At 46.4% G+C, this 20,331-nt stretch overlaps 1 protein-coding gene and 1 long non-coding RNA gene across 4 annotated transcripts in view; both read right to left on the bottom strand.

Moving 5' to 3' along the window:
- The window catches only part of LOC136022408 (uncharacterized), a 34,139-nt gene extending 17,865 nt beyond the window's left edge, over positions 1–16,274 (bottom strand). The window contains exon 1 of the long non-coding RNA XR_010616156.1: positions 15,915–16,274. This is a non-coding gene — a long non-coding RNA (uncharacterized LOC136022408). The remainder of the gene's footprint in view (positions 1–15,914) is intronic.
- LMX1B (LIM homeobox transcription factor 1 beta) overlaps positions 1–20,331 on the bottom strand; it is a 100,425-nt gene that overhangs the window by 54,762 nt on the left and 25,332 nt on the right. The gene's annotated exons all lie outside the window — the stretch shown is intronic.

Below are 20,331 nucleotides of genomic sequence, written 5' to 3'. Positions count from 1 at the left end.
GCCACAAATTGGGAACCATGAAACAAAAATGGCCTGGAGGTCTGGATCTGTTTCCAAGACTTCTCACTAACCTTGTGCCTCCCCCCCAGAGCCGTGACTCCCGGCTCCCAGTGCTCAGGTGGAGCAATGCTTGTGGAGAGAAGGTCACTGCCTGGCTCCAACAGCACAGAACACAGATGGAGGGGAGGCTGGGAGGAGAGCAGAGCAGGACCCGGGTGACTCCTGCCTGTCCTCCTCAGACATGCACTCAAAAAAGGCATTATCTATTTGAAGAATGAGACTGTGCATGCCAGAGAACCAGAGGAACATCTGTGCTCCAGTGCAGTGCAGGAGAGGGAGGAACCATGTCACAGTGTCAGTGAACTGCTGATCCATGTAAAATGCCAGGCATGGTATCAAGCACTGTGTAGAAAGCACCGCCCTTGAAAGCTGTGCCTACATGGTGGGATGGCAAGCTCCACTGGGCCTCTGTGGAACTGCGCCTTGACTGTCTCCTAGCTGTTTACTGGGATGAGACCTGGAAATAACACATCCTTCTCTGCACCCTGATCCCCTTTGGAAAAGCGCCCAGACATAGCGAGTGGCAGCCTGGTTGCTCCAGGTGGGGCATCACCAATCCCAGCCACGCGGGGAGGGTGCAGCAGCACTGCATACAAGAGGTTTCCCATCAAGCCTGCATGGGAGTAACCAAGCACAGAAGCTGGCCTGGCACCATCAAGTCATTAAGGGTATGTTCTGGTCAGGACTGAGCTGTACAAACATTTCTGCTTCGGAGTGTTGTTTTCTGCTGAAGCCTTGACTTAATCCTCTAGGTGCACTTTCTCCAGCCTCAACATCCATCCTGCAAACCTCTATTATAATGCTGAGGAAGTCAAGGTGCTTACACAGCTGATTGCCTTCTCACAGCAAACTGCTGTGCATTCAATTGCATCTGCTAATATCCTCTGTAATCTAAACTATGCGGGTGAAGGCAATCACCAAGGCTCAGATTAAAAGGCAACAAAGCTTGGTGCTGTTGTTGGGCTGTACCGTCCTAAGTATTTACTCCAAACGGCACTTCACTTAACATTCATTGTGCTTTTCTCCCAAGAAGTAGAATCTTTCTGTACTGAAAGACAGCAAGTTCTGGTTTTTGTCACCTTCTAGACAGCAACTTGACTAAATGGAATTAACCAAAACCAAACTCTCATTGCAGAGAACCAGAAGGCTGCCTTTTTTTTGCTAATCTACATCAATTCTTACTGAAGGGACATTTTTTAACAGGCAACCTATGCTTCTCAGCAATAAAGATCGAATAAAGGAACACATTAAAAGGAATATGAAAGTGTGTATGAAGAGCTGCTCACTGGAAACAGCCACAGATAAAAATCCCTGGAAATGTCATCTTGCACCGTTTGTAGATACAGCTGTACCCGTATCTCTAAATTACAAATGATAATGAGGTGTAAAGATTTTATCAGATACCTAGCCTGCTTGAAAGGCCTTTGTGTGTTGGCTGGTGTAGTCTCATATTAGGTGGTAGGAATTTTGTTTTCTTTTCTAAGTGGAACATCAGATTACACAGGTCTTATTTCACTGCTGATTGCAGTCGTCCACTTAACATCTTGACAGATATTCAAGAACGGAGCAAGGCTGGTGGCGCTGCCGAGTGAGGTGCACATTCATCCATCATCTGCTAACAGATCACTTGGAGGGCCAGGCCTTATGTCATTAGCCTGCTGCACTCCACAACTCGGTGGCTTTTTTTCCTTTTTAATTCCTGCTAACTAGGTTTCTGAACAATTCTGTGACAGCCTGTTAGCTTTCGTTCCTACAAACAAAAACGCCAACTGAAAACATCTTAAGCCAGAGCTTGAATAATACAGTATGGGGCTTGATGGATTTGCTGCAGATAACAGAGCTGTGTGATGCTTTGGCCTATTTCCAGTGAGGATTGCCACTGTACAGCCTCTGTATGGTCAGGGATTCTTCAAACACTTTGTTTTTCCCAGCAGCAGGACTGTGATTGCCTGCTGTGCCATCTCCTGCACTCCCATCCCAGCCCCTTCTACAGAGAAGACTGGCTCCCAGTTGAGCCTGTGATTCTGCCATCTAAGGGTCAGTCAGAAAGCAAGAAGGGTCACTGCTGTCCAAACAGATGATGGACACTGGCTCAAATATAGGAATAACTAACCAGGATCCAAATGCATCACCAAGCCCCAGGCACTGCACCATGGGGGGCTGGCAGCAGAGCAAGCCCTAGGAAGGACAGCATGCTCAGCACTGCCAACACCCTGCCAAAGCCCTGTGCTGCTCTTGCCTGTGCTTCAACTCAGCCAAAGGTAAAGATGCCCCAAGGACATTCTCTGCCCACGATCCCCAACTGGTCTTCCTGAAAAGCAGTTTTCCAGAGGGTCTGGCAGAGCATTTCCCTGATTCCAGATGACCTCTATACTACCTCTGCTGTCACAACCACACCAAGTGCCCAACCTCCCTGGACCCATCAGCACTGTGCAACAGTATGGGAATCTGTTGATTGGTATGAACCTCATCCTGAAAGCAAACCGGTCCATCAGTCCAACATGAAATGTTTAGTGAAACACAAAGCTGATTGTTCTATACCCATTTATTAGCGCTTTTGGCGCCTCATTCAGCTTCCTTTGTGACTTCTTATTTTTGTCGGCTTTTCTACCTGGTTACATTAAAAGAGGAACTCTCTTGAACCTCTTTAATGTTCTTAAGCTCTTAAACCACAAAGCATGTACTATTTGTGGCAGCCTGTAAGATTTATTACACAGACTGGCCTTGTGTTCACACCTCTGTTGAAAGACAGAAACAAACTCTTCAGCATTCAACAAAGAGAATTGTTGCTTGTCAACGTGCCGCTGCACAGTTTGGCTTCACTGGACATATGAGGAGAGTAAGGTTTCTCTCTAACGCTGTTGTCTGTGAAATAGCCCTGAACATGAAGCAATGAATACAGAAAGTTGAAGCTACCTATGTGTGCGACATAGTTATCATCCTGCTTTTGTCTAGCACTCAGCGGGAAAATACATTTGCTCCTATTTGGGAAACACTCAGTAAAATCATTAAAAGCCATGGATGAAACCCTATAAAATAGATTTGTGTTTCCTTGTCCCAGCACACTCGACATAACAAAGGGCATATACTCCTTCATGTAAATAGATCACACTTGCACAACACTATTCTAAATAAATCTGGGGCTAATGTAGTTTATGAGATACACTGAGGAGGTTAAATTGTTTCTGACTAGGTGGTTAATTAAAGGATTTATTTTGCAATTGCAGAGGACCCATAACTCATGAGTTACTGCACAATAAAAGTGTTGTAGATGTGTAAAGTAACACCACGATTAACTCCCCCAAGCCACCTAGCCCCATGCGGCTTTGTGTGCCCCTTTTCCTTGTGCCAATGGCCCCAGACCAAAACTCAAGACCTTCTACCAAACTGTGGCTTGGGGTTGGGTTTTTGTTGTTGTTGTTGAGTTTGGGGGTTTGGTTTGGTTTTTCCCTAGTGAAATAGATGCATCTGATGTAGTGGTGCTCAAGGCTTCTGCCAGCTACATCAGAGGAAGGAAAAACACATACAGAGGATTAATTATCAAGCAAAAGTGGTCTGGAACAGAAGAGAGAAACAGCCCAGTAAGACGTTTTAATAGACAGTTCTTATTCTGTTTCTCTCTCAAAAGACTCCTGAGGAGCTTTGAGCCGTAGCAGTGAAGCCACCATCAGAAGACACACTGCATTTGTATTTCGTTTGGCAAGGTCTAGCGTTTGTTTTACCATTTCCTCAAAGTAATCTTAATGTTTAATGAAAAGTGACAAAGAGGAAGTGTGAAAAAAATAGAGCATGGTTTTCCTTTTAGTTAAAACTCTGATTGTTTTGGTCCATATTAAAAAAAAAAATGATTTTCCTATATATTTAAGCCCTCTAAAATCCATGCCATTCGGCTACCAGCATTAATGACGTTAGGGTGAATTATAAAGAGAAATCAAATTTTCCATAGCATTTGAACGCCATTAAAATGCCAAACAATAAACTACCAGACTGCAAATTAGATCAGTGGAAATATCAAACACATTGCGGTATAAAATCCATAATTGCATTTAGCGCTTCGCCTCCCAGGGGACAGGCTGCTAAAGATCATCACCGTGCCACATATGAGAAGCTATTGACAGAACGATAAAAATCGACAGGCTAACCAAATAAACACTGCAGGCTTCATTAAATATTCAGCAACTGAAATTTGACTATCATGTGCCTTTTTTCTCCCCCCACTAGATGTGTCCTGCTGCAGCGCTCAGGGTTTTCCCTGTGACAGCAATATGGGCCGCTGTGCCCTGCAGGCCTGCGCAGCGCCGAGCGGCGGCAGGACACGGGCAGCACCGTCAGGTACCGGCGCCATCAATAAACACGCTGCAGCTCAGACAGGGTTATTATTCTTCTGAATACATTATTAGCCTTGGCCCCAGGAATATCTGGCTCCAAAGGCTTTAATTAGAGGAAGCGCAATATTTACCAAAGTTTAACACTTCTCCTGTGAGGATAGGGACATCTTGTCCCTAACAAGGTGCTCTTTTAAGGAGCTGAGCACTAAATTACCTCCTTTCTCGCCCTCCTTCTGCATGGTGGGGTGATGCTGTGACTGGATGGTCCTGCACACCCTAAGAAGAGAGGATCAGGATGTTACAGGCTAGCCAATGCCAAATGGCCACCTCCATTTAAGGGGCTTGTGGTTGCCTCAAACAGCTCTCCACTAAGCCCAGAGAGTGCCTGCTGGCTTGGGTGCTGGGGTGCTCATCACTGTATGGCTCCGATCTACGGAAGGGTAGTTTGCTTTTCATAGCTGTAAAAGGGACACAAAGGGAATGTGCATCCCTGGCAGAAGATGGGATGGTGCTAATTTTAAGTTTTATCAACCACTTATTTCTTGTTTCTCTCTACCTGCTTCCAGGAAAAGCCATGCCTGTGGCTTACACAGCCAGTCTTCCTGCTCACAGAGAGATAAATAGAGCTACAGGAGAGCCTGGTACAGGCAGAGGGCAAGGAGCATTGCTACATGCTTGTGGAAGAAAAAGGCACCTAAGAAAAGCCAGTTCTGCAAGCAGAACAACACTTGCTGCTTATGGACCTGGCCCAATCAAAAGGGTGAGAAATTGAGACCTGGGACACAGCTTGAGTACCAATGTGCATAAAATGCTTAAAATATACTGGCATATTACTTAAAATTACACTGAACATTTCAAGCCCCACTATCCTGTCAAGATCCATTTTAGCCTGCTTGCACGATCGTGTGTGCCGAGGGACACGCTCACTGCTGCAATAGAAAAACCACGAAAAGCCTGCATGTTTCCTCTCTGTTCCTACAGGCCTTGGAGTCTGAAATTAGAACAAATAAAATGTATAATGCATGCTCTGGAAGCACCCAATAGGGTTATAAGCAGCCATTCCCTCTTCATGGAGAAAAAGTTTATGTAAATGACTGATGACAGTGTTATTGTGTGAGGAATATCAATGGAGTAATTACAGTTACATAGCTTGCTGCTGCACTGCTGCTCTAAGCCTGTGTTAATTTTTCACACCACTCCCTTGGGAAAGATCGCAGTGTGCTCCTAAGAGCAGAGCTAATAATCGGAGCTCTGAGCCACTGCCGCTGAAACTAGCCCCAAGGTCTTTCTGAGCAGACTGCTAAACACTGACTGTCTCCCCAGAGAGAAGAGAACAGAGATAAAATGATTAAAAACTGCCAAATTGGACTGGCAATCACTTGGCTGTACTGTCAGCCCAAGACAAGACAAATCTCAGTTATTTTTTCTTTTGTGAGCTGGAGAACTAGGAGAGCACAAAGCAGCGTGGCTGCAAACAGAGCAGCGGACTTGCCACATTTCAGCTCTTCGCAAGTACTGTGTCAACATCTGCAGACACAAATGATGTGTCAGTGATTGTATTTAACACCAACACAAATCAAGAATCTGAGAAAACCAATTTCTATTTAGGCCTACTGGGACCCTTATTATTATGAGTCAATTCCACTTGTTTGATCCCAGGAATAATTTCAGGATGGAGCAGATCACAGACTCAATAACTACATCTTACTCTGTATGAGCAGTTCCCTAGGTTAGATACTGCTGATACTATTTGTCCTAAGATTTTAAACAAATGACATGCGCTGGTCAGTTCTGCATAGTGAAAGGCAGTGAAAGGATTAAGTGACAGAACACATCTTAAACTTTGTACCTCTGCACCTCAGAAGGGCAAGCACTGTGAGAGGATCACGAGCCACATCTGATGACCAGTAAAACAAGGTTGGAAGAAATACTGGGTTGGAAGAAATAACCCATATCAAGAGAGGTAAGTGTACCACAATTAACCTAGCAGCTAGAAAACAACCGCCCACAGCAAAACAAGCACGCAGTACTGCCATAAACCACTTCAGAAAGGGATGTCAGCCTTTCCTGGTGATGGGATGCAGAAGAACAGCCTGAAACAGCTGTGGGTAATCCCACTGACCTAACACGTTGGTGGTCAGCAGCCCATGTGAGCTGCATGCCCTGTGTGTATCATGCCAAAATCAGTTGACGTAGCCCCATCACTGTAAAGAGGCAAAAGCGTGACAGCTGTGGACCTCTCCTACCTTCCAGTCACAACTCTTGGAGCTTGAATTAACTGCATGAATTCGTAAGTGCAAGTGTAAGCATTCATGCAACCACCTACCCAGGCCCTTTACTGGAGTCAAACTGTCAAGTGGCTCGTGTATAATAAGGGAAAAGTTACCCCAGTCTGGAACCGGGGCCCACTGGCTCCCTCCTTTCTACACACAGAAAAAGAGATGATACAGGGATTTTCCTCCCCTGCCCTGCAAATTTCTCAAGCATTTGTTTGTGATTAAAAATACTTCTAGCCTGTTCCCTTCTGAAGCAAGGGGAAGAAATCTGGCAACACTGAACACCGGCAGCTGGCTGGGGTAACGTTGGGCTACAGGAGGCAACTTCCGTTGATAAATTCTCAAACATTTCCAGTTTACCCCAAACCACCCGTTGCCATGTCTGTTCCTCAAATACCTAATTTACAGGACAATTACCGGAAGCTTCTGATAGAGTTTCACAGGGATGATGATGATGCCTCAGCTCTGGTTTTTTTCTTTCCAGGGCTGTGCCAACACCAATGCCCTTTACAGGGCTGCCTGGGGACTGCAGGCCCCTGCTACCTACATAGGACTCACATCTGCTGCAGTAATGGAGGGTAGCCTGCATGTGGACCTCCACCAGCCCCTAAAACCTTGCCCAGAACCCTGCCTGACATCAGCTTCTTGTATGAGCAATGGGCAAGAGAAGAGGTTTGGTCCATCTGATCCTAACAGAGAACTGCATTTTGGAAACAGGGTACATTTGAAAGCCTGCACATGAAGGAGGGAAGGAAGCAAAGCAATTCTAACACAGAAATTATTTTGTTTCCATCTCCGAACAGCCCTGTTTAATGTTTTTGCTCTAGCTCAGCATCACATGAAATGAATAGAAGGGGGATTCACGACAAGCCAAGGGATTTGCAAGGTCTGCAGGACATCCTCCTCTCTTCCTCCCAGAGAGGGAAGTGCAACAACATGAGGTGAGAGTTGTGCCCCGAGGACTGCCCCGAGGTGAGGGGCACACAGGGACACTTTGGGGCCTGGGGCTGAAACACATCCCCATGGGACATCAGCAGGCGCTGCTGAACTCCCAAGAGCAGCCTTTTTCACAGGAAAGCTGCGTGCCAGGGCTGGGCTCACGATTGCTGAACTAAAACCACATCTAAGGCTGAGTATACTGCAGCTATTAAATAAGTTTTAGTTTATTTCATTGACAGCTCATTTTTACCTGATTCTTTTTGATCTGTCTCAGTGCCTTGTCTGACGCGTCCTGCAGGTCCACCCCGACTCGCTCTGGCTGCGTTGAAAAGAACTATCCCCTCCCTTTAAACCCTATGTCTTTTCCTTTACATGACAGTAAGACAAGCAGAGCCCTTTCCACCTATTCTAAAACTGGTCTTGCGCAGAGAAACAGCAGAACTATGACACAGAGCTCTGCAAAGTTCCTTTTATTACCTCCATGTTATCAAACAGTTAAAGCCAATGTTTCCTGCCTGTAAAAGCAGCTGTTAGGGTGAGCCTCTAAAATAAATCCAGGAATTATATGGCCACATCTACAACCCCTTCCCACTCAGCTACACACACTGACGGATTCACGCACAAACTACTCAATTAAAAGAGTCTAAATGGGCATATACCTGCAGCCTGGGAATGGTTAAGCTACTGGAGCCCTCTCTGTAGGGCATCTGTGGAGTGGAAATGCTTTAGGCTGCTGCAGATTCAGTCTGGTCTGTGTGGATGTGACACAGGCCTGCTGGACAGCCCTCCCCTCCTGTCTTCAACATAACACAGTCATCTTGCCAGCTGACAGACCTTCTGCAGTGGAAACAACATGGGTTTCCTTACTGTGCTTGTTTTCTCATTCACAGTCTTCAAAAACAAACCACTACAAATCTTAACCTTCATACACAAAAATATACCTTTTCACAAACTAAATATATAGGCTACAACATGCAAGATGCGCACTTACCATGCACTTAAAGAACGCTATTATGAGCAGAAGGTCATATTGTAAACAGAAAAACAACTTTCTACCTCAGCTGCTAGAGATCCAGATGCTTTCTCTGCTCTGCAACACTCCAGACACATATGATTAAAAAGAACATACCAGGTATTACAACTATTAAACTGTTAGATACAATTTACAATGGCAATAACCCCCTTGTCGTTGGTCTTTGCTAAAGTTAACCAGAAGTTTGTCAGATATTTAACAGCCCATGGAGTGAGTCCAGTTTGTGACTCGTTTCACAGAAGTTTGTTCAGTTGCATCTTACAACCACCAGCTTTTGTTTTAACTCTGTTTGCTCAAGTTCAGAAAAATGTGAGGCTGACTGGTGCAGGGTTTCTTATTTTGGGTCCATTTATACACAGTGTTCCATTTCATTTGTACCCAGAGAAGCTGAGAGCTGATTTCCTCCTGTGTACTTGCCAAGAGCTGGGCACTAACAGTGCAGGCTGGCAAACCACACTGGCGCAGCATGAGCCAGGCAAACACCTGGAGGACTTGGCTCTGTGCAAAATGACCACTGAGCCTTAAGGGCAGAGGCTGCTGACATGCATCTGGGCACCAGCCTGGCCCCTCTGGACCATGCAGCCCCATGTGCCACCACAGCTGGGGAAGGTCATCTTGGTGGCCCTCCTGGGAATGCTTGATAGCATCCCAAGGGATCAGTTCTGAGGCAGAGGGATGGCAGGGTAAGACACCAGGCTGGCCTGTCTGATGCACCTCCCTGGCCCTCCAACAGCACTGGCAGATGCAGTGCATCGATGCCGGCACAGACTTACATGGACAAGGGTGGTAGGACTGGCCAGAAAACAAGAGGGGATTGAGCATCCAGCAGAGTCCTCCCTTCATGGGGAATTTTATTACCTTTGGTAGGGATGCATGAACCAGGAAAGCTGCCGGCGCTCATTCACTGAGAGTAATGAGGTTTGACAAGATTTTTCTCTGGGCTTACGGGATACAGGCTCCCCGCGTCCTCAGAAGCAAGATGTTGCCTGGGTGACATCCATCTTCCCCACAAAATCTGAGCAATTTAAACATGTGAGAGAATGTACAAATCACAACAAACTTACTCTGTGTCCCCACCGGGACGAGCACCACAAACTCAAACCAGCCTCAGAGTGCCCACCAGCAAGATGCAGCACTGCAAAGGAGCAGTAAGAGCTGAAGATGAAACAATGCCCAAATGAACATTATCTCACTCCAAGTCTTTCAGCTCACTGCCTGCCACCTCTGGCTAAATCCACACAGAATTTAGCCCCAAACTTCCCTGGATTTTTTGCTTAACAAAGCATCCCTGGGCTTAGCAGTTCTACCAGATGATAAGACCTCCAGTTTACAGAAATGTCTTAACTTTCCATATTTATTTCTGGAGAGCTGGTAATTTAGGGCCTGACACCACGTGCAAGTCTTGCCTGAGCAGGAACCCTGCATGGTGTAATCGTTTCCTGCTGCGAGGGCACGGTGTCTGGATCAAGGCTCGCAGCCGACACGCTGCTGCCTGACATCAGGCTGGATCAGCTGCTTCTCCGTGCCATCAGCACCATCCTGCAACCATTCCTCACCCGCCAACTTTCTCTTTCAGTGGCACAAGTGTTGTCAGTGTATGAGCTGCCTTCCACCCCCCCGCTTTTGCTTCAGTTCTCAGAGGCATGAACTGGGAGGTGCAGATTTTATTACGCTAACGAAATAAGAACACAACAGCCCTCTGAAGCATGCAAGCCAGAGTCTAGGGGCAGCGCTCAAAACTTCTCCCACAGGAAAAACAGATACAAGGCTGGCTTTGAAAAGTGGGCGTCTTCTACACTAACCACCGCATTGTCAGCAAACCACAGCTGTCCACCACATGAGCAAGCTCCAAGTGGAATTGCGCCGGGGCGTGCTGACAGTATAGTGCCCACAGTGCAGTGCACCCCCAGGGTGCACCCCCACAAGCAGGGGCAGCTCCTCCAGCTTCACTGCTCCATGCTGATGGCCCCACAGGCCGGAATGTGAAAGAAGTAACAGGGCACAGCCCACAGCAGGCACCAAGTCAAACTGTGCCAGACCGAGCTTTCCTGTTTGTCTTTGCAAAGGTGAGGTGCAGGAGAGGATCCTCTGGGTGTTTCTAACATAGGAAGTCCTCACACACACACTTCTTTTCGACTCTTGTACGCGAGACAATGCTTATCGGTGTCTATCTTGCAATGCAACACCAATATCAGAAATCTTCAGCTAAGAACCTGCATGGTTGCTGCTGGATGTCTGATCTTATCACATGCTGTGCATTACACCCCTCTGCACCAGCTGTTTGCCCTGTCGTGCTTTTACAGTACACACAGAACAGCTCAGATCTTCCAGAAGAAAGGCAAAAAACCCCCAACAGGCCATTATTAAAATGAGTTTAGTAAACAATAATCATAGGAATATAGTTAATAAGCACAGCCTTTCTGTGTTAAGCAGGAAATTAGATCCGCTGCCCCATTACTATTTTGAGTGAGAAAGCAATGATGCCTTTAATTATGCATAGTCTGCTTTATTTGAACTGTGTTGGCTGTTGTGAGGGAAATAATCAATGTAAACGCCTCCTGAGGTCGCTCCTGAGGCAGACGTGAAATGAACTAAGTGAGCAGAGCAGTGTGTATAATCATATCAAGCAAATCCCCAGGTACTAGCCTGAGAATCACACATACATATGATTTATACACTCTCAACAACTCAACACTGACACCCCGAGCCATTTTAACAGCAGAGCTCGCATATTGCTTTGAATTCTCATCTACACATGACAAGTTGAATTTCTGAAGTTGGAATTAATTCTGTGCCTTTTAAAATGAATACAGCCTACATCGAGTTCAGTGCAAAGCCTGCCTGATTACAGGTCAGGGAACAAAACTCCTTTGTAAAGCAGCATTTATGCTTTTCGAAGTTTGTATTCTAGGGGGTTTTTAAGCAGGGCCACCCAAAGAATTTCTTCAGAGTAAAGATAATCTTCAGTAGAAGCTCGACATGAGAACAGTTTTGAACCAAACTGCTCTAGTAAGAGATGCAAGAATCAATCTGGAGGTAATACCTTTTAATCTCTATATTGCTATAGTATTTATCCAATAACAAACTTTGATCTGATTTTGTTTCAAGGCCACTCAGGTTTTTTTGTTATTTTTCAAGTTTTTGAGTTCAAGCAAGTAGTTTAAATAGGAATACCTCTTTTTAGTGGGGATTGGCAGCATGTGTGTAAAAACAGTGAAGGAGAGAATACAACACTAGAACAAGACTTTAACAAGACAAGGGTCAGATTCTGTTACCAGTCATCTCTTAATAACCCAGACATCATGGCAGTGCCACAGCTCACACCTTTGCAGGCACAATTTACTGCTGTAAGAAGCCTTCACCTAGAAGCAGAGTTAAAAACACAGGAATTGTGCTGTGATTCAAAGAATCTATTTGGCTGCTACAACTGGTAGGAAAAACTGCACTGTACAAAACATAGTCCTGGAACAGCCACTAAAGCTTCTTCCAGCTCTGCTGGGAAGGAATTCGCTCCAGAATTCCTCAGAGCCTGACATTCCCTCCCCAGCAGCACAATCACTGCCACTGCTCCCGGCTGTGGGGCTTCCCTCTCTCATACCCACTGCACTGCTGAAGAACAGCACTGATGGCTCAGAGAAGGATGAATCCTGACTGATTTACACCCATGTGAACCTAATGGCTTCAGTTTGCACCCTGTAAATCACACCCGACAGTGAAATGATCCTGCCACTCCCTCGCACACCGCCCAAGCCTGTGATGGATTTGGCAACAGGACTCAGGTATCACAAGTCCCAGGTCAACACATCCATCATTTATTGGAGATGTCACAGAAGTCCTACGCTAAAACCATTTTTCACAGCTGCTTGCTGTAAGAACTCTTCTTGGTTAACCCTGATGAGCTTGTTTTCTCCAGCCCATCTGCTGCAGCTAAGAAAACATGATGCTGCACCTGTGACATCACCTCCATTGCCATGGCAACAGGCATGTCCTCAGCATCCCAGGCCCGCCTTACAATGCAGATTTCTGTAGAGCAGGAGCACACACCACTCCTCTGCACACAGCTAATGGGAACAGAACCAGGTCCTGTGGCCCCAGACACATTATCCTCACCAGGAAAATGCCATTTCAGAGAGCTAGGCCAGCCCAGCCTACCATAAGCAGCAGGCAGCTCGGAGAGGGTGATGCTCAACTGACTAGCAGGTCTGCAGAGCAGGAAGCTTTCTGCCTTGTTAGATGTTTTCCTTCTGTGGCAACTGCATCCTCACACAGCTCAGAAACTGTGCTGAACTGTGAAATTTGTGTCATTTTTTCCCCCCAAGAATAAAGTTTCTGTCTCATGCAAAACCTTCTACTCTGAAGAACACACCCAAAAGATCTTCTGCTCACTGCTGAACTGCCATAGCATTTACTCAATACAGCTTTCTACCATGTCCTCACTGCCAGTGAAGGAACCATATCACAGTTACAAAGAAATGTCTTGGCACACATTTGGATGTTTGTGCATAGACATCTGCTCTCCACTCCGAATGCAAGATTTCTGCAGGTCCCTTATCCATGTGTTAACGGGAGTTTGATCTTTCACAGAGACATGCACTGGCGTGAACTTCACCCTAAGGAGTTAAATCAGCTTTTGCTATGGAAACTCTCATGATAAAAATAGATCCTCCTGCTCTAAGGGATTTGTACTGTGCATGATTTAAGGGGGCTTATTGAACTATCCTGTGCAGTTGGGTTTGTGGCACAGAATCATCTTTGTCAAAAATGTCTTTCTTTCACCAAGATTGTTTGACTAGGTTCCACTGTACTGGCCATATTGTGGGAAAATACTGGCATGTCCTTTTCAAATGGAAAAGGCAAGCTTATGCTTCCTAGTATTTTGGCTAGAAATAGAAGTTTTACAGAGTAAGAGCATGTGGTGGTCTATTATTATTATACATAATCCTCCAACCTATCCCTTAGCATGTTACCATAAATCTTTAACAGTAAGTCTGAATAGATGTATCCAGGATCACTAAGAAGTAGTATTTTGTGTGACTGAAGACTTTTCAAGTCTACAAGCAAAACAGCTATTTCCAAAATATGCTAAAAAACATCCAGCAAGAGACTACAAGCTATTATTTGTGTTCTTTGCTGGATTTGACTATCTAACGCTCTAAAATTGAAACACTACAATGGTGATTCTCGAAAATTACATTCAGACCAGTTTTTCATGAGAGTTGCACAGACACAGAGTTGGGTATCAGGAGGTTAAGATTATTTGAATGCAGAAATTACTGCTTGATTTTAGTTTTATTTTTTATGACTGCTGTTCTGGGCACCCAGAAATAAACCACGTAGGCAAAGGCACATCCAGTCACCAGGCAGGCCTGAAACAAAGTGACTGGCATGAGCTTCAAGTAAGGCACAAGGCAACTGCCCAAAGAACTATCACCTTACTACCTGCCTAGGTAGCGCAACGCACTGAGAATGTGATCATTTGAGTAAGTGGTATAGTATTGCTAATCCCAGCTTCTCACTTTACCCCTATATAGCATGTACAAGACACGAAAGTATTTTCTCAACAGTTTATGGACTGCGAGCATCAGTGAGACAATGCATGTCGGCACTGCGATGCTTTAGCATGGCTGCCAGAAGAACTGTAACAATGGGCTTTGTCAGTGCACGCAACCACAGAACGTGGAGATGCTCCAGGAGCGTTGAATAGGCTCCTATGCCACACACACAGCTGGAATGACCTGAAATTCCTGTCCCCTCTCTTGAAATACTATGGGCAGAAGCAAACAAGGTTTCCAGAATGGAGAGGCCAGCCTGTCTGTGGGACGGTGTGTCACAGACAGCAGCAGCCCTCCTCCACCTGCAGGTCTGCGCTGCCCAACGCAGAGCAACGATTCCCAAGGGGTTATCCTTCAGGCAGAGCTTGGGGGATCACACAGCCGTACACACATGTGCACACAAACACATCTGCACACACTCACATTTTCCAGCCCCTTAAAGAAAATAAATTGCATGAACGTCATGCATATTTTAAACTGATACCCTGGGGGATTTTCAGACCAAAAATGCCTTAACCAGAAAACTTTGTATTTTCCTTGCTCTGAAAAACTCAGAAGAATTCATATACAAACGATGACAAATACTTCATTCAAAGAGACAGTTACTCCCAGAGCAGAGGGAATAGGGCCAGCTCAAGTAGTTAGAATGGCTGCATGCAGCTAGCCCCTTCGCTTCAAGACCACAGGAATTGTTTATCACTGAGACTCTCCCAGGCTAATTGAAACCAGCCCTGACTTTTGAACCTGCCAGCACTAAAGAAACTTTAAGTGTTTTCTCCTACTGAGATTTGGCCTATGGGGACTGCTCATTGCTCACCCCTCAGTCATTTTCAGTTCACTTTATTTCCACCTTGAATGAATCCTTACTCTAAAAGATGCTTTAGTAATTCTGTGGGAAAAAAACTTCACTTACAGGACAACAAAGTTTTGAGACTGTGTTGCTCATGTTGCATCCTTCTAAGAACACTAAGTAAGCTTGAGCCTGTACATTAAGGACCCCCATTATAAGACAGTTTCAACAGTATCTTTGCGATTTACATTTTACAACTGTAACTTACATCTGCAGTGTGCATCATGCTCTCACTTATGATTTCCACAAGCTCACTGTAGCAGGAATTTGCACAGGGATTGGAAAGAGAGCCCAGTCAACCTGGAGCTGGTTTAACATTTGCTAAAACCAGCCTGAAAGACATGACCAGCTAAAGGTGAACTTCCCCAGTGGTACATGCTACAGTAGTCAGGTATGCTGCCTGACCTACACACCGATGGGGAATGAAGTTTTTTCCAGTCCATACATTCATTCGGATGCAGTGATAACAGAACATGGATGTAAAATGCCTTCCTACACAAAAAACATGTTGGAAAGCTTTGCCACCATGACGCTCTACTGCTAACATGCAATTCACAGCCTTATCATTGATAGAGAAACCGATACAGGTCACAGCACCAGGTCCTGGCAGCTTGACATCCCAAGCTCTCTTCCAGCTCTCCTAATCCCCCCAGGACACTGCTCAGCGCATCACAGATTAAGTCAGGACAAGCAGGCAGGCAGCAGCACATTTATCTTCTCTGCAAACATCAGTTCCAAGAGAGATTCCACAGATAAGACAAGTTCATTCAAATTCATTCATCTGAGAATAGAAACCTGAGCCAAAACTAACATGCGTTTTATGCTTATTTACAGACCACCAGAGACTAAAGGATTCACCAAGAAATTCACAGGTACCTTCTCTGCAACTGCAGTGAAATGCCACAGACTTGTCCTCCTGGGAGGTTTCACTGCACTCCAGCCTGAGGTTCAGCTCCTTCCCAGGGCTCTTCTTCTTCGGTCCTGCTCCCATCCTCAGTCATGCTGTGGAATTGACCTTTGCCCATTCAGCAGCAAGGAGGACACTCTATGCCTGTTGCTGTCTGGACAGACAATCCATCTCATTACCACAAGAGCTACAGAAACCCACAGGCCCCAAGAAACCCTTGCAACTAGATCACAAAAATAACTTCTCTGCACTCTTAGTTAAGCACATGCATCTGTTCAGAACCTTGGAGCACCCTGAAGAGCAGCCCTACCCTTGTGCTGCAGCCACTCTAGTCCTACAGCCCAGCACATCAATTAGGAAACAGACCTGTGGTCAAGTCAGCATTTTCAAGCTCCTGAAGAGCTTGGCAGCATGTGAAGGTAATGAAGGGGAGCTACAGGCCTCACCTGTGCCTCTTGGGAGAAAAGGAGCAAAGTCTCAGGGAAGAGTAATAAAATGGTTTAGATCTTTGTCTCCAGGATGATTCCAATACACAGTGACCACACTCTGCTAGATCCTTTGTTTAAAGTCCCTGCAAAAATCAGCTCTTCCTCTGACATCTTCTCTATATGGTGCATGCAGCTATTAGTTGCCTCTGGATACGGAATACAATTAATAGCTTAGAAACAAAGAGGCCAGTTAAGTTGAAACGTTCATGCATGTTGTGTCCAGAGGAACCCATGTTATCAGTTCATAAACAGTAGCCAGGTCATGTCATACATGAATAAGACAGCAGGGATGTCAATGAACAAGAGAGAGGGAAGAAAACTTTCTCAGTGAACCTATGTCACGATCTCCTGCATAATAAAGGACAAACCCAACCTTCTTTTTCTCATTATACACCTTTTACCAGCTTTGCCTCTTTTGAGTGTGTAGCCAGCAGTCTGAGAACCTGATCAAGAGAGGGCACAGCCATATGTCTCCTTGTGGGAATGACATGGGAGAGCAAACAGCATGTGACAGAGGTTAGTCACATAGCTAGATGACGCCTGGGTCTGGAGACTCTAGCTGCTGAAACATCTCACTGTGAAAATCAGGAGGGTGAGAGGACTATGTGCCTTGGAGCTCTATATGCCCTGAGCCTCAGTCACTGCAGCAGTGAGTACTAGAGCAAGGGCTGGGGAAATAAAACCGGGGCTCCAGTGGAAAGGGGCACACAGATCCAGCTGAACTGTGCCCACATCCAGGGTCCTGCTCACTGCTCTCACTGACACCAGTAACCATGAGGCTGATGGCTGTCCCCTGGTCACCTCACTAAGCAGCTGCTGGCTATGCTGATGTGCATCATGAGGAGTAACAACTTCCAGGAACTCTGCAGGCCACAGCACCAGTATTTTCCACACATGCCAATACTTTTGAACTGTGGGTACTCCCCCTTGACAGGAATGCTTGGGGGCTTTGGATTAGCTCCTGGATCTGGAACAGCCATGTCAGCACGGCACTGTGCCCAGGCTGAGAAAACTGGGGGCGTAAGAGTGAAGTTCACCTGGAAGTGGGACAGGGGGTAAAACAGCTTGGGAAATGCTGACAGAGGCTGGTTGACACTCAGCCTGTCCTGAGGAAGCCTCAGGAATGCCTTCGTGCTCGGTATCGAGCGGGGATCAGCCTGGCAGGCTTACACGTGCACACCGCTTGTTTCCCCTGGGACTGGAGCAGCAGCAGCAACATCCCGTCACCCCACACATGGGAGCAATCCCAGTGCAAGTGTTGAGGCAAGCGGAGAGTCACCCGCAGCTTGATCACCTCTTCATGTCCTCAGCCCCCACGAAGGGAAGAGCTTTATACCATGCTGCTGTTCCTTCTCCACAGTGGGTATTTGTGCCCAAGCCTGTGAACATGTGCATATACCATCTCACAACACAGCAAATCAACACCTCCTCTACCAAGATGATGTCGCCTTTGACAACAGTGCAAATGGACTCTGCTCGTGTGCTCTGTGCGCTCCCAGTTGCCATATACAGCCCAGATGCCCAGAACAAACCATGCAGAGCAACTTTGCTGGTGGAGCATGAAGATGTCCTTGCAGGTGCTGAGGCTTCCTTTGTGGGACACATTAACATGTGTCAGCCTACAACAGTGCAAAAAGTAACTAGGACTTAACTGTATGGTACTATGGAGAAGCCTTCACCTTTAGGCTGCAAAAATGAGATTGTGGGCTGCAAGTTTGTGTGTTAAGGAAGTGGGAGATGTCAGTTCAATCCTCCCCACCCCTTGAGGGGGTCCACACCTTTCACCACCCTAGAGAACACCCTCACCTGCAAGCTACAAGGTATCTGGGCCAGGTCCCATCTCCACCCTCCTGCAGATCGCTCGACCATGCACAGAAGGGTGAGCATCCTGGGTGCAATGTGTGCACACGAGTGGTGAGGGCACTCACCCAGGGGTGCCGATCCCCACCTAGGGCTGCCCACCGCTCTTTCCAGGGCGCAGGCTCCCGTGAGCACTCCAGGCTGTTGCAGGAAGGAAGGGAGCGGGAGAAGCAGCACCACCGGCTCCTCCTCTGGCAGCGCTTTCAGAGGAGGTTTTGGCTGCCGCTGCATTCTGTACGAAACCTGATCTTGGCAGCGTGCGGTGCGCTCTCGGCATGCCTCCCACAGCGAGCCCCGCAGGGCCGGGCGCTGGGTGCAAGCAGCTGGGTGCGAGCCAAAGCCTCTGGAGGGAACGGGGCACCCCAGCACCAGCACTCAGCACCCGCGCCACGACAACTGCAGGCAGCGGGTATGGGATCGAGGACAGGCAGCCGCCCACCTCACATGTGTCCGCCCCACAGCACGCTGCTTCTGAGACCTCCGCATTGGTATGAATTGGGACAAACCGTCACCCCCACCAGAGCCGGGGCTGCAGTGGCTCTGCTGGGTTCTTCCCTCCACAAGCAGCGCACGGGATGACAAGGTTTATTTAGCCATCGCCCCACCACCACCAGCATAAACTGCGTTTGAGGCGTCTGCAGGAATAGGACCAGGTTCACTGGACTGCCCCAGTAAGTGCAGTGCCTTGCAACACAGCTCACACTGCCCCATGGCATCACCACTGCCAAAACCATCCCAGCCCCTCAGTCCTGTGCTAAAGCAACAGAGTAACACCCAGGGACATCATTTATAACAACTGTAGACATACCCTGACTGTTGCCTGCATGCACATCCTTCACGAGAGTGAGATGAAAACAAAGATTTGAACCCAACCTTTAGAATAAATACTTAAATATTAAAGCTGTACAGTCCAAAGCTTCTAAAGAGTCAATCCCTCACCTTGGAAGTCTCCAAGTCACAAATCTGCTAAGGCTGAGAGAGGTTGTGGGGCAGCATCCCCCCTCAACCATCCTGTCACTGACCCCCACAACCACTCACACTTCTTATGTTCTTCAAGTAAATTCCCTGCCTACAAAATGGAAACACAAAACCAGTTTCTATTCATTTAAAACAACCACACACGTTAATTACAGCTATTAGAAGCTACTCTGTATTTATACTTAATAACAGCAACTTTATTGGGGGCTTCAGAGTTCACACTCCTCTGACAGCCCTTTTCTGGAAGGGCTGAGCTAGATAAAGTTGCATAAACTTCACACTCGCTTTGCCGTGCTTCGGTGAAAGGGTTGTAGATTTACACTGCTGTGAGACAAAAATCTGGCTCCAAACCCGTGAAATCACAAATCCAGCCTCTACAGCACAACACAAACTGAATTCAAATGCAGGCACAAAATATTTTCTTTTAAAAATTCTTGTGTTTTTAAGCAGGAATTCGTTCCAGCCCATGTGACTGTAGCTGGCAGCCAGCTTAGCACTGCTCCCTACTGTCAGTACTAAAACAAACAGAAATTTACTGCCTCTCCTCCATTCAACACTGTCACAGAGCAAGTCACTAAAAGCAAGCAGCGTACCTGTTGATTACACCCCTTCTGCAGGTCAGAGGGTTCTCTATTCATTAAAAATGGGTAAGCAGAGTAAACATCCCCCTTTGTAAGCTCTCTTCCTTATCAGAATTACTCTTGATCTTTTTTTGCCCATTTTCCATATTCTAACCCCAGCATTTGTACTCTATTATCCACCATAAGTCACAGCATACTGCATCCACACATTGCCTTGGACAGCTTCTGTTCCCCACCAGCATGGCCTTACTAAATGCACATTATGAGATTCATTTTGAAGATTAAGCAAGACTCTATTTGTTTTGTTTTTCACAAACACATGTACAAACGGAGCTTAATTGCCAGAGCAATGTGTTTCAGAAAGGGTATGGAAAAGCATATTGAAAACAACAGCTTTAAAATAAAAAGCTAAAGGATGTGTGGGATGGGTCTTTGAGCAACCTGGTTTAGTGGAAGGTATCCCTGCTTGAGGGCTGGAA

The sequence above is a fragment of the Lathamus discolor genome, chromosome 15 (genome assembly GCF_037157495.1).
Source record: "Lathamus discolor isolate bLatDis1 chromosome 15, bLatDis1.hap1, whole genome shotgun sequence".
Classification (NCBI taxonomy): Eukaryota; Metazoa; Chordata; class Aves; order Psittaciformes; family Psittacidae; genus Lathamus; species Lathamus discolor.
Note: the sequence above shows the minus strand (reverse complement) of the source record. Positions and strands in the feature narration are given on the sequence as shown.